The following is a 13,410-nucleotide window of genomic DNA, read 5'->3' on the forward strand; positions in this document are numbered from 1 at the left end:
AAGGAAATGACTTGATAAGTTCTAATTCAATAAAGAACCAACAAGTGAGAGCCTCACCACGCTTTGGATTGAAAATATGTCAAAAATACATGTGTGATTGTCACCCCCTTTATTTATAGCTATAAGGTGACTAAAAAATCCTAAAAGGCCAAAAGAAAGTCCATTTAGTAAAGTCATATGTAGACTACTTAGCCATTTTAGTTTATAACTTTATTACAACCCAAATAAAAGTAGAAATTGAGTCTAAATTGAGCCTACATATCCTTACTACATAGACATGAGACTTAAGTGCTAATTAAGCTTAAGGCTTGAATTAGGTTGACTATGCCGAATGATTTGCTCTTGGTCAAACCTTCTTCAATGGTAGCTTTGGCCTTCACATCTTCAATTAGTACATTAAGTGCTTCCTTCATCTTTCTAGCCTTAGCCCTTATAATTGGGCCTCCATTGATGCATAATGGATCATCATTGACATCTAGAGTGGGTTGATCATGATCTATATCATTAGCTTGTTGCTCTCTTTCTTTAACTCCATCATTCCCCCTTTCCTCAAAAGGGTTCATCCTCGAATCTTGATCACCTACATCAAAGGGAGAAAGATCAAAAGCATTAAACGTAGCACTCACATTATACTCACATGGTAAGTCAAGCTTGTATGATTATCATTGATTCTAGCAATGATTTGAAATGGACCATCTCCTCGTAGATGCAACTTAGTACGATGTTTAGTAGAAAATCTTTCCTTCCTCATATGAACCCAAACCCAATCTCCGGGTTCAAAGATCACTTTCTTCCGTCCCCTGTTGGCTTGCGTAGCATATTGTTCAGTCCTCTTTTTAATTGACAATCAAACTTTTTCATGCAGTTGCCTCACAAACTTAACTTTTCTGGTACCATCTAAACTGGCACGCTCAAAGATAGGCAAAGGTGACAAATCTAAAGGAGTTAAAAGGTTGAACCCATATATCACTTCAAAAGGTGAAAAATTAGTAGTAGAATGCACATATCTATTATAAGCAAATTCAACATGTGGTAAACAATCTTCCCAATCTTTTAAATTCTTTTGAATGATAGCTCTCAATAACGTAGATAAAGTTTGATTTACTACCTCAGTTTGTCCATCTATTTGTGGATGACAAATTATAGAAAACAAAAGCTTTGTTCCAAATTTTCCTTATAGTGTCTTCCAAAAGTAGCTTAGGAACTTTACATCACGATCTGAAACTATGCTCCTCGGTACTCCATGAAGCCGCATAATCTCCCTAAAAAATAGATCAACAATATGGTTAGCATCATCTGTTTTCCTACAAAGAATACGTAGCGGAAAGAAAGACTAAAAGAAAAGAGATAAACTCTAACACTGCCAAATTTTTACTTGATTCGGAGTCTATGGTTGAAGGATAAAAAAGGTGCAATAGAGGGGGGGGGGTGAATATCATACTTTAAAACCTTTTTCTTTTTAGACGTTAAAATAAGATTAGTGCAGCGGAAAATAAAAGACTCATTTCAATTACTTGGTTCAAAGCCTAGGTCGACTCCTACTCCAAGACCCGTAATCTTTTGATCACACCGTTGGGCAATCCACTAGAATTTTTCTTTCCGAAATCTTTAGAAAGAAGTAATGCATATAAAATGATGAATGTAAGATAGTAACACACTATTATCTTTTGGAAATTAAAACAATACAAGCTTAAACAAAAATATACCGACAATATGTAGTAGATTGAACTCGGTCGGTACTTCTGGATGGTGTAGTAGCTTTCTTGAAGATGAGAAACAGAGTAGTAGCACGAATAGAGATTTAGTACAGAGGTGAACCGAAAATTGATACACTACCATGGACCTCGAGCTCCCCTTTTATAAGCATGGTTCGGTCTGTTGGTGCAACCTTAGGTCAAGGTTGACCTGGTTGACCCGACTCTAGTTGACCTGACTCGAGTTGTATTTTGATGTTTGATGAGAACAGAAGAGTTGTATTTTGATGGGAGATTGTTGGTGCAACCTTAGGTCAAGGTTGACCTGACTCGAGTTAACCTGACTCAAGTTGTATCTTGATGTTTGACAAGAACAGAAACTTGGGAGGTTGTGGGTGCAACCCTTGGTCAAGGTTGACCCAAGGTGAGTTGACTTGGCACGGGAAAAGTCCAAGCAGGGAGCTTGGCACGGGAGAAAGTCCAAGTATGGAGACTTGGCACGGAGAAGTCCAAGTATGGGAACTTGGCAAGTGGAAGTCGGAGAGGGCTCGATAGCTCGTAGGTCGAGAGGCCAGTCTGGGATCTTGGAAGTGAAAGACGGAGAGGGCTGTGAGCCTGCCTCCTGACTAGGTCGAGAGGGCCTGTAGCTGCCTCTAGATCGGGAAGGCGATGGAAAATCCTGGTGAGTGAAGCGTGAAAATCCTGGTGAGCAGGTGAAAGTCCGGTGAGTGAAGCCAGATGAAAAGTCCCGTGAGTGAAGCCAGACGGAAAGTCCCGTGAGTGAAGCCAGATTGGAAATCTGGTGAGTGAAGCGGTGAAAACCCTAGTGAGTGAAGCTAGGTGAAAGTGAAAGTCCCGGTGAGTGAAGGCACAAGGAAAGTCCTCGTGAGTGAAGCCAGGTGAAAGTCCCGTGAGTGAAGCCGGGCAAGGAAAAATCCAGATGGATCAAGGCTGATCGTACATCTGGTGTTGTGAAGGTCAAGTAGGTCAAGGGAGTGACCGGATACTTGGCACGAAGAGAGAAGTCTAAGTGGGTCAAAGGAATTGATCGGACACTTGGTAGGGAGTCTTAGCAAGTCAAGGGAGTGACCAGATGCTAAGCATGAGATACCAATAGGTCAAGGTTGACCGGATATTGGTTTGGAAGGCGTGGGACTTGGTTTGGGCAAAAACCAAGAGCTGGATCGATCAGTGGATCGATCCAGTGATACACTGGGTTATCTGATCGGTCTGGTGACCAATCAGTAACCAAACAGTATGCTACTGTATGTTATCTGATCGGTCTGCAGACCGATCAGAAAGCGAACAGAAGGCAAAGAGAAAAGGAGGGGATCAGTCTGTGGACCGATCAGGAGACGATCAGAGAGTTGGGCGAGTTCTCTGTGAAGAGTGCTGATCGGTCTGGGGACCGATCAGCATAGGTCCTGATCGGTCCCCAAGACCGATCAGGGAGGCCTCGGACCGATCAGGGTGGAGCCTGATCGGTCCAGGTATAGCCATTATGAGTGACAACGGCTATCTCCGTCTTCTTCGCTATCTTCTTTGCAGTGCAGGTTATAAAAGGAGATCAAGGGCTTCTATAGCAATACTTCTTCTTCTTCCTCTCCTCATCTGCTACCTCTTGCTTCTGTAAGAACTTGCTGTTGCTGAGCTTTGCTGAGCTCTTCTTAGCTGAAGCTTCGCGTGAGCTTCCTCGGCTGGGGTCTCCAACAGTTGCTGCTGTATTTGGCCCGTGAAGTTGTTGTTTCATCAACAGCCGACGAGAAGGCAAGATTGTTTGTTTTTACATTCATATTGTTGCTTCTTCTTGTGTATTCTTGTACTCCTATTCTTGCTGGTGCAAGAAAGATTGTGGCGAGGTTTCTCCACCCAGAAGGAGTATATATATTAGCCGGTTCTCCGGGGACTCATCCACTGACGGATTGATAGGCTTCGTCCACCTTACGGACATGCCGAGGAGTAGGAGTATATCTCCGAACCTCGTTACATCGACGTGTATTGAGGTTTGATTTCTCCTCTTTCGTTTCTATTATTTTTATTTCCGCTGCGCTAACCTTGATTTGTAGAAAGAAACGAAGATTTGGGGTCGGCTATTCACACCCCCCCCCTCTCTAGCCGTGACCATCGATCCTAACACGGTCGACTGATAAATCTATCGGTTGACTGAACCTCTTATTGGTCGACTAAACGCTCTTCCTTCCTTCTTCGCTGAGATCCAATCTTCATTCATTTATGAGCTTTAATGGTTCGGTCGATCGATCACCTTGTTCGGTTGACTAAACAGTGAACTTTCTTGTTCGCCAAGATTCGCAGTTAATTATGCATTAATAAAGTGATTGTTCGATCGACCGATCCCCAGGTTTGGTCGACCGACCAACCTTGATTCCTTTATTGCTTTGACTCGATCTAATCTGTGCCACATCATCAAGGTTTAGTGTAACAATCTACTGGTTCGGTAGGCCGATCAGGATTTGATCGAACTTTGCTCTGCTCTGGTTTGTTCTCTAGTCTCAGTCAAACTAGTTCGGTCGATCGATCCCTCGGTTTGGTCAACTGATCAGATCAGTTCTTACAAAATAGAATTAAACAATATATCCCTACAAAACAAAGGTTAGCACAGTATAGTATGATGTATGAGTAATAATTGACAGTAACATTATCTTGATCTCAACTTCGAAACCCTCCTGGTTTCTTCAGTTGGATTTGTTGGTTGGTCCTAGGAATATCATACCGATTCCCCTGTACAAAAATTTTGTACAAATCCTGAACCTTTCCTAACAACCTATTGTGTTCTTTAGAAATTAAATTCGGAATCACAAACGGAACTTAACATTATTGATTCCAAATTTAACTTATCTGTTCTTAGAGGTTTAGACTTGGATCGCAAACGATACTTAACATTATAGATCCAAATCCACCTATGTTACAAATTTCATTAAATATTTATTTCAGAAATCGGCTCCCAGGTCAAACATGGCGAGGCACTTGGCCTTCTTTGGTATGGGAACATCCACCACTGCCTCAACAAAGTCTCTTAACGAAATTTAATATTTAATTTCCTTATAGAACTCTAGGTTAACCAAAAAGAACAATCGAATCACAAGATTGAAAAATAAAAGAAACACAACTTTGAAACAAATCCGAATATCTAGAATCTCTAGTCTCTTGTATTTGGTATTTCAAAACTATACAAAGAAAACTAGTATGATGCGGAATAAAATTACTAGTTATACCTTTCTTTGTAAGTAACGACCTCTTGATTTTCTATCGTATTCCTCTTCTTATCTCGGACGTTGTGTGGGCAACGATCTATCGAGATAAGAACCACCCAAGCCCTTCTTCTTCCTTCTTCCAAGTTTTGGCCAAGCAAGCTTCTTTAAGAAATTATAAGTCTCGGCCACCAACCAAGCTCCAAGGAAAACTAGGAAACAAAACCTCCTTTCTCTTCTTCTTTTCCAAGCTAGATTCGGCCACCAAAACAAGCTCCTAGAGGTTGATGAGGTTCGGCCACTAAGGAGGAAGAAAAGGAGGAGATGGAGAGATCATATGGCCGACCACTACCAAGGAAGAAAAGAGAGAGAAAAAATAGAAGAGAGTTGTCCCTATGAAGGCACCCCTACCCTCTCTATTATAATCCTTGGTCATGGCAAATAAGGAAATTTAATTATAATTAAAATTCCCTTTATTTTCCTTGTCATTGGTTAATAAGGAAAATTTAATAAAAATTCCTTTTAACCTCTTCTATGGTCGGTCACCTTAAGAGCTCCAATTTAAGCAAGTTTTAAACATAAAATTAAAACTTCCTTATTTGTTTCTGGAATTTTTTAAAATAAAAATTTCACTATAAATTTTCCTTCATGGTTGGTTATAAAAGGAAATTTTATAAATTAAAATCTCTCTATTAAAGCATGTGGATGATTTCCAAAAAGGAAAGTTTTCTCTAAAATTAAAATCTTCCTTTCAATCTACAAATAAGAAAAGATATCAAATCTTTTCTTAATCTTTTGTAGAAACTTATAAAAGGAAATATTTAATTTTAAAACTCTCTTTTTAAATCATGAGGATGGTTTCATAAAAGGAAAGTTTTATCAAAAATTAAAATCTTCCTTTTAACTACAAATAAGGAAAGATATCAAACCTTTCTCTTAATCTTTTGTAAAAAGCTATAAAAGGAAATATTTAAATTTAAATTCTCTTTTAAAATCATGGCTTCCACAAAAGGAAAGATTTTAAATAAAATCCCTTTTATTTTCTATGTGGCCGGTCACACCTAGCTTGGGCTCCAAGCTAGGGCCGACCACTAATCTTGGCTCAATCCCTTGGCTTTGGCCGACCCAAGCTTGCTTGGCCGACCACCTAAGGGTGGGTAGGAAGTGGGTATAATTCTCTATATATAAGAGGCTACAATAGGGACAAGAGGAGGAATTGGTTTTGGTCTCCCGATGAAATTAAACTTCCCGTGTTTGCCCCGAACACCCAACTTAATTTCATCAATAATAATTCATACCACTAAAGAATTATTATTGAACTACCGCACCAATCCCAAATTACATTTTGGGCTCCTTCTTATCATGAGTGTGTTAATCTCCCTGTGTTTAAGATGTCGGATGTCCACTAATTAATTGAGTTACTGACAACTCATTTTAATTAATATCTTAGTCTAAGAGTAGTACCACTCAATCTTATTGTCGTGTTGGACTAAGTCCACCTGTAGGGTTTAACATGACAATCCTTATGAGCTCCTCTTGGGGACATTATCAACCTAGACTACTAGGACACAGTTTCCTTCTATAATCAACAACACACACTATAAGTAATATCATTTCCCAACTTATCGGGCCTATTGATTTATCGAGCTAAATCTCATCCTTTGATAAGTCAAAGAAATAAATACTAAATATATGTGCATGTTATTATATTAGGATTAAGAGCACACACTTTCATAATAACTAAGGTCTTGTTCTTTTATTAAGTCGGTAAAAAAAGAACTTACCTTAAATGGTCTTGCTCAATACACTCATAGTGTACTAGTGTAATTTATCAGTCAAGATAAACTAATACCTAATTATACTACGACTATTCCAATGGTTTGTTCCTTTCCATCTCAGTCGTGAGCTACTATTTATAATTTATAAGGAATTGATAACATGATCTTCTGTGTGTGACACCACACACCATATTATCTACAATATAAATTAATCGAACAACTATACTTAACTTATAAATATAGATATTTGACCAATATGATTCTTATTTCTAAGTAAATGTTTATACAAAAAGCTAGGCTTTTAGTATACATTCCAACAGGATTAGCGACCAAAGGTTTGTTCCTTTCCAAAACACGACCTCACTGTCGCTCCTCTCTGTTGGAGTAATCCCAATGGTCTATGCGACCATGTGTTTTGGTGTTTGGGTAAAGGGTTTAAGTTATGTTTACCCTCATTATTTGATATGTGTATATGAGTATGCAGGTTTACAGGATACACATATGACTCAGCTTGATAGCTTTGAGTCTGGTGAAGGATGGAGCATCCGAGAGACTGTGGACAAGGCAACAAGGACAAGGGCCTAGGGAAGCGACTTCAAGGCATAAGCGAAGGATGGCTTTGGGGATGAGCTGTGGACTTGAATGCATCCGAGGGATGAGAACCAAAGAAAGTATGCTTGAAGTCAAAAGGTCAAAGTTGCAAAGAAGAGACAAGTGAATCGTGAGAGTCCAAGTGCGAGAGAAATGTACTCGGAAAGGAAAACTCTAGGTTTAGGGTTGTGATAGTTGACTAGTACTAGGACTAGTCGACTGGGGGTGAGCACAAAGAGTTTCTATGCCTGAATGACTGGGATCAATCGATTGGTGTATGGACCAATTGACTAGTAGAGAGCTGTTGAGAGAATCATTGGCCAAGCACCAATCGACCAGTGCAAGGACCAGTCGACTGGTAACGATAAAACAACAGAGCTGTTTCTTCCCAAACTCTATAAGATGGAGTTGGGATGGCTGGCCATGGTGACGAAATTAGTGGTGATTAACCCTAATTAGTAGTCATCAAGTGCTCAAGATTTTTTTTATGTCCAAGAGGTCTTGGTTGGTGTTGTCGGGAGGTTTCTCCACCCACAAAGAGACGTGAGCTAGCCGGAGTTTACCGGGGGCTAATCCACCGACGGATAGGGATCGTCCACCTTACGAATATCCATGGAGTAGGAGCTCTAATCTCCGAACCACATTAAAGGAAATGTGTTAGCGGTTTGCTTTCTTTCTTATTGTCTTTAGCTTTCATATTCGTATTCGTATTCTTTGTTTTCCGCTGTGCACTAATGAATACGTAGGAAGCAATCAAATTGGGGGCGTCGTCTATCCAACCCCCTTCTAGCCGACCACAAGATCCTCAATGAGTGGTATCAGAGCGAGGATGCCCTTCAACGGACTAATCGTCGAGAAGAGCAACACTTAAGAAGATGACCAGCTTGATAGAATCGTCAAAGTATGAAGGAGGAAGCCTAGGGGACATCACCTATTGGATGATGAAGATGGAAGTCTTTTTCGACACGGATTGGGACACCATGATGGTGATCAAGGACTCATTCGAAGTCCCAAGAGACAAGAAGGGAAAGAAACTCCGACCACAATATTGAACGGAGGAGCAAACCTCACGATCAAAGGCAAATAATAAGGTAATATCAATCTTAGTTGAAATTTTACCTTCTAACGTGACAAGGTGTGTAGGTGAATATGATAATGCCCATGATTTGTGGAGCAAGATAAAGTTGAGTCTAAAAGAAGAATCCAACCCTACACACAAAGAGGTAGAGCCCAAGGAGATGGGTTTAATTGCTCAAGTTGAGGAGGAGCAAATGGAAGTCAAGCCATGCTTAACATCCAAGGAGAAGAAGGAAGATGAGGTATCATCTACATCCTCAAAGGTTGAAAAAGAATCCAAGACAAGTGAAGAAAAAGAGGAAGTCTTGGAAGTCAACCTAGCTAGCACCTCCACCAAAGTTAAATCAAAGAACCACATCATTTGCTTCGGGTGTAATGAGAAGGGAAACTATAAGAGTAGGTGTCAGTTGGGTAAGAAGAAGATAACTCCTAAACCCATTCAAGTTAATTTAAATACTAACAAGGGTTGTAGGAATGAAGAAGCCCAAAGGAGGAGGATGCACATAGTATGCTTCACGTGTGGGGAGAAGGACCACTACCACACCAAATGCCCGAAGAAGCGGGAGATCAAGAAGCTTGCGCAATTGAAGAAATGGAAAGAGAAGAAGAGCTCGTGTTGAGGGGGAGCTTCAAGGATAAGGGAGATATATCCTAATTTGAAGTGTAATTCAAATTTAAATTCTTATGTTCATATGCATACTAGGATAAATAATGATTATCATTATGTAGCAATGACAAATTTTAGATTTAAATATCATGATAGGAATAGGGTTAATGTAGATCAAAACCCTAGGAAATTTATGCATGATAAACCTAGACATGTTAGATTCTCATTACCTAAGGAAAAGAAGGTAATGGAGAACCTAGGCAAAAATCTTAAGAAGGGGAGACAGATGCCTAGAAAAATGGGTATGTCTAGGAATGTCCATGGTAGACATGTTAACTCTAAGTTTAGGAACTTAGAAAGGGAAAATCAAGCCTTGAAAGCAAAGCATGATAAGTTGGAGAAAATCCTAGAAAGATTCAATGTTGGATTTAGAGGGTTAGGTGTGATGTTGGATAGCCAAAGACCCAACAATGATAGATTGGATTTAGGATATCGATCCAATGTCTCCAATGTTAAGGGAAAGTCATATGATAGGGTTGCATATGACTATATCAAAGATAAATCAAGAAATGACAAGGGAAAGTCATTTAAAAGTAAGGAGAAATTAACCAAGGACAAGATTTCTAAGATTAAGAAAGTTAGGTTTGTAAGCTAAGTGTCACCGGAGGTGCACCGATGTGGCCTAGCAATTGTAGATGAGTTACCTAGGGAGATGGCTAATGTTAAGAGCTCTAGGGGGAGCTCAAAGAGTCAATTTGGGACCCATGGCCAATGGATCTCGGGTGGGTATTACTTGGGAGTCTAGATTGGGTCATAGAATGTGTCAAGTGATTTGGAGATAGATTTGAATCTTAACCTTAGGAAATTGGCACAATTGAGTTGTGTTTCATGCATAGAAATATGACATTGGTATATATATATATATATATATCATATAAACTAATGGTAGGAATGCATTGTGGTTTAGTATGGGCAAATACATCAAGAGGAAGGCAAAACTAGGACTTTAGGTCAAGATTCAATTGAACCATTTAACTAGTTTTAGTTTTTGTGTCAATCTTGGGCTTGGTGATAGATATATTTTTAAATGTCTTTTTTCTAAGTAGACACGAGTAAAACATATCTCTTCACAAAATTTGGAGATTTTTGGATGTTTGTGAAATTATTGGTGCATTTCTGAAAATCAGATTCAAAATGCTGAATCAGGCTAGAAAAGGGTCTCAGTCGACTGATAACAGTGTATTTCGAACATAGAATGCTTCTATGTGTTGAATGCAGTAGGGGCAGTCGAATGATGTTAAAGGCAGTCGATTAATACTAGGCTGATACTATTTTTCAGCATTTGTTTTGACCAGGTTAACTCATGTAGGTGTATAAGATCCATGGGAGATAAATACATGAGTTTAGGGTTAGTTTAATGATCAACCTTTCGATAATTAGGATATTGTTGGAAGCTTTAATGTTAGGTAAAGGGGGAGAAATAAGGTTTAGTTGGGAAAGCCTTAAGTACCTTTGTGTAGGGGAAGCCTTGTGTTAGGTTCTTATATCTCTGCGGTAAAATTCCTAGCTCAATGGAGAGATTAGGTGTAGGGGGAGCCTTGGGATAAGTTCCAATGCATGTTTGCATTTTTGTTTCGGCGGTGTAAGTCCAAGTGTATAGCCTTGGCAACGTAAGTCTATTCACCGGTGTAAGTCTATGTGTGTAGCCTTAGCAACGTAAGTTCATTCGGCGGTGTAAGTCCAAGTGTGTAGTATTGACAACATAAGTCTATTTGTTTAGCATGTTTTTTTGATATTATATTTTCCCTAACCTAAATGAATTGCCAAATATTAAAAAGGGAGAGATTGTTGAAGCAATCCTAATGGTCCGTGCGACCATGTGTTTTGGTGTTTAGGCAAAGGGTTTATGTTATGTTTACCCTTGTTATTTGATATGTGTATGTGAGTGTGTAGATTTGCAGGATACATATATGACTCAGCTTGATAGCTTTAGGTTCGGTGAAGGATGGAGCATCCGAGGGATCGTGGACAAGGCAACAATGACAAGGGCCGAGGGAAGCGACTTTGAGGCATACGCGAAGGATGTCATTGGGGATGAGCTACGGGCTTGAATGCATCTGAGGGACGAGAGCCAAAGAAAGTAGGCTTGAAGGCAAGAGGTTAAAGCTGTAAAGAAGAGTCAAGTGAGTCGTGAGGGTCCGAGTACGAGAGAAATGTACTCGGGAAGGGAAACCCTAGGATTATGGTTGTGCCAGTCGAATGGTACTAGGACCAATCAACTGGGGGTGAGCACAGAGAGTTTCTGTGCCAAAAAAGCTAGGATCAGTTGACTGGTTATGGACCAGTCAACTGGTAGAGAGCCGTTGAGAGAGTTGTTGGTCAGGCACTAGTCAACTTAATGGTAAAGTAGTAGGGTTGTTTCTTCCCAAGCTCTATAAGATGGAGCTTGGGATGACTGGCCATGGTGAAGAAATTAGTGGTGCTCAACCCTAAGTAGTAGTCATCAAGTGCTCAAGGTTTTCTTTGTGTCCAAGAGATTTTGGTTGGTGTTGTGGTGAGGTTTCTCCACCCACAAGGAGACGTGAGCTAGTCGGACTTTGTCGGGGGCTAATCCGCTGACGGATAGGGAACGTCCACCTTACGGACAACCGTGGAATAAGAGCCCTAATCTCTAAACCATGTTAAAGGAAATGTGTTAGCGGTTTGCTTTCTTTCTTATTGTCTTAACTTTCAGATTCGTATTCGTATTCTTTGTTTTCCGTTGTGCACTAATGAATACGTAGGAAGCAATCGAATTGGGGGCACCGTCTATCGAACTCCCCTTCTAGCCAGCCATAATATCTTCAACACTCTCTAATTACTTACCTCAACCTACCTGCCAAACATTGATCCTCCAGACCTTTTTGGACTTTACTGCTTAGCATCCGATCAGCTTACCAAGACTTTCCCTTGATTTTCGGTACTCCAGACCTATCGAGTTTTCCTGCCAAGTGTCTGGTCCTCTTGACCTACTTGGGCTTCCTGCCCAGCTTCCACGATCTGCTAAGACTTCCCCAGTTGAGTAATCATTCTGCACACTTAGTTAACTTGTTAGATCACAATATGACTTAACTTGAACCTTTGACAACATCAAAACTCAAGTTTGATTCTGGTGCACCCTGCTGCACCAACAATGACGACTCTAAATCCAAAGCCCACATGTGAGAGTGCTTTCATTGGGCAATCACTAATCAATCAGAAAATTACAAAAGAAATTATAATTTGAGTACAAGTAACTTTGAAAACTAAATGATATTGATGACTTAGAGAAGTAGATCTTGGGTGTAGTTGTCATCAAAGCAACTTTCGGGTGTTGTAGAGTCATCTATCTAGCAACACTCAGGAGAGAAATTTGTTCATATTGATGTTATATAGTTGCTGGTCGAACTCTCTTTTTTATAACCCTTTCCAGGCATCTAGATCCCCTCCCAGGCGCCTAGTGTGCTAATGTGGCAAGTTCTCATTGAAATTTCATCTGAGAAGTTTATCTATGTCTAGGCACTTGGATCGCTGACATGAGGTCGGCCAGTCATCGCGCTTTAATGTAGAGTGAAGATTGATTTTTGCTGGTCCGGGCACCTGAAGCAACATCAGGTGCATGAACCATCCAGGTGTCTTGCTAGGTACCCACTCGGGGTGCTCCCTCGTCATCACTTACCCAGGCACCTAGAGCCCTATTTTCCATGCACCAACTTTTTGCATAACAAGGTTAGCACAAATACAAATACTATGTAAAGTAATGTAATTTTTGGCAGTATTCGGACCGTCCGATCCTTAGTTTGAGTTTCACTAAAACTCTAAGTCAGACTAATGTCTACTATTCCCTCTATGGGGAACGCGTTCCCACCTACTCCTCTAAGGATAGATTACCTTTTTCCAGACATGTCCTCCAGACCATTTGGACTTTTACTCAACATCCAAGACCTCGAGACTTTCTATTGGGCGTTCGAACCCTAACCCCGTCCAGTCTTCTGCCTGGTGTCTGTGACCCCAGGACTTCCACCTAATGTTCGCGACCCTAGGATTTTGCTAGACGTCCTCAACTTGCCAAGACTTTGCCCAGTCCCCCGGACTAGGACTTCGTTGCCTAGCCACAGTTGGGACTTTTCACCTGCCTAGTGTTCACTAGGACTTGTTTGCCTACCCTCAACTAGGACTTTCCTGCACACTCAGTCAACCTTGTCAAAACAACAATAATACTTAACTTAGAATCCTTTACCATTATCAAAACTCAAGTTTGATCATTTAGTGCTCCTTACACCAATAATCTTCTTCTTTTTATTATGACAATATAGTTCAAAGTTAAGTTTTAAACAAATAGATAAGTTAACAGTAAATATGTTTGCAAGTAAGAATAGCATTTTCAAAAGGTAAGAAAGGAAAGATCAATTTCTTAGTTGAAATAAAACTTTGGA

The sequence above is a fragment of the Zingiber officinale genome, chromosome 5A (assembly GCF_018446385.1).
Source record: "Zingiber officinale cultivar Zhangliang chromosome 5A, Zo_v1.1, whole genome shotgun sequence".
NCBI classification, from domain to species: Eukaryota; Viridiplantae; Streptophyta; class Magnoliopsida; order Zingiberales; family Zingiberaceae; genus Zingiber; species Zingiber officinale.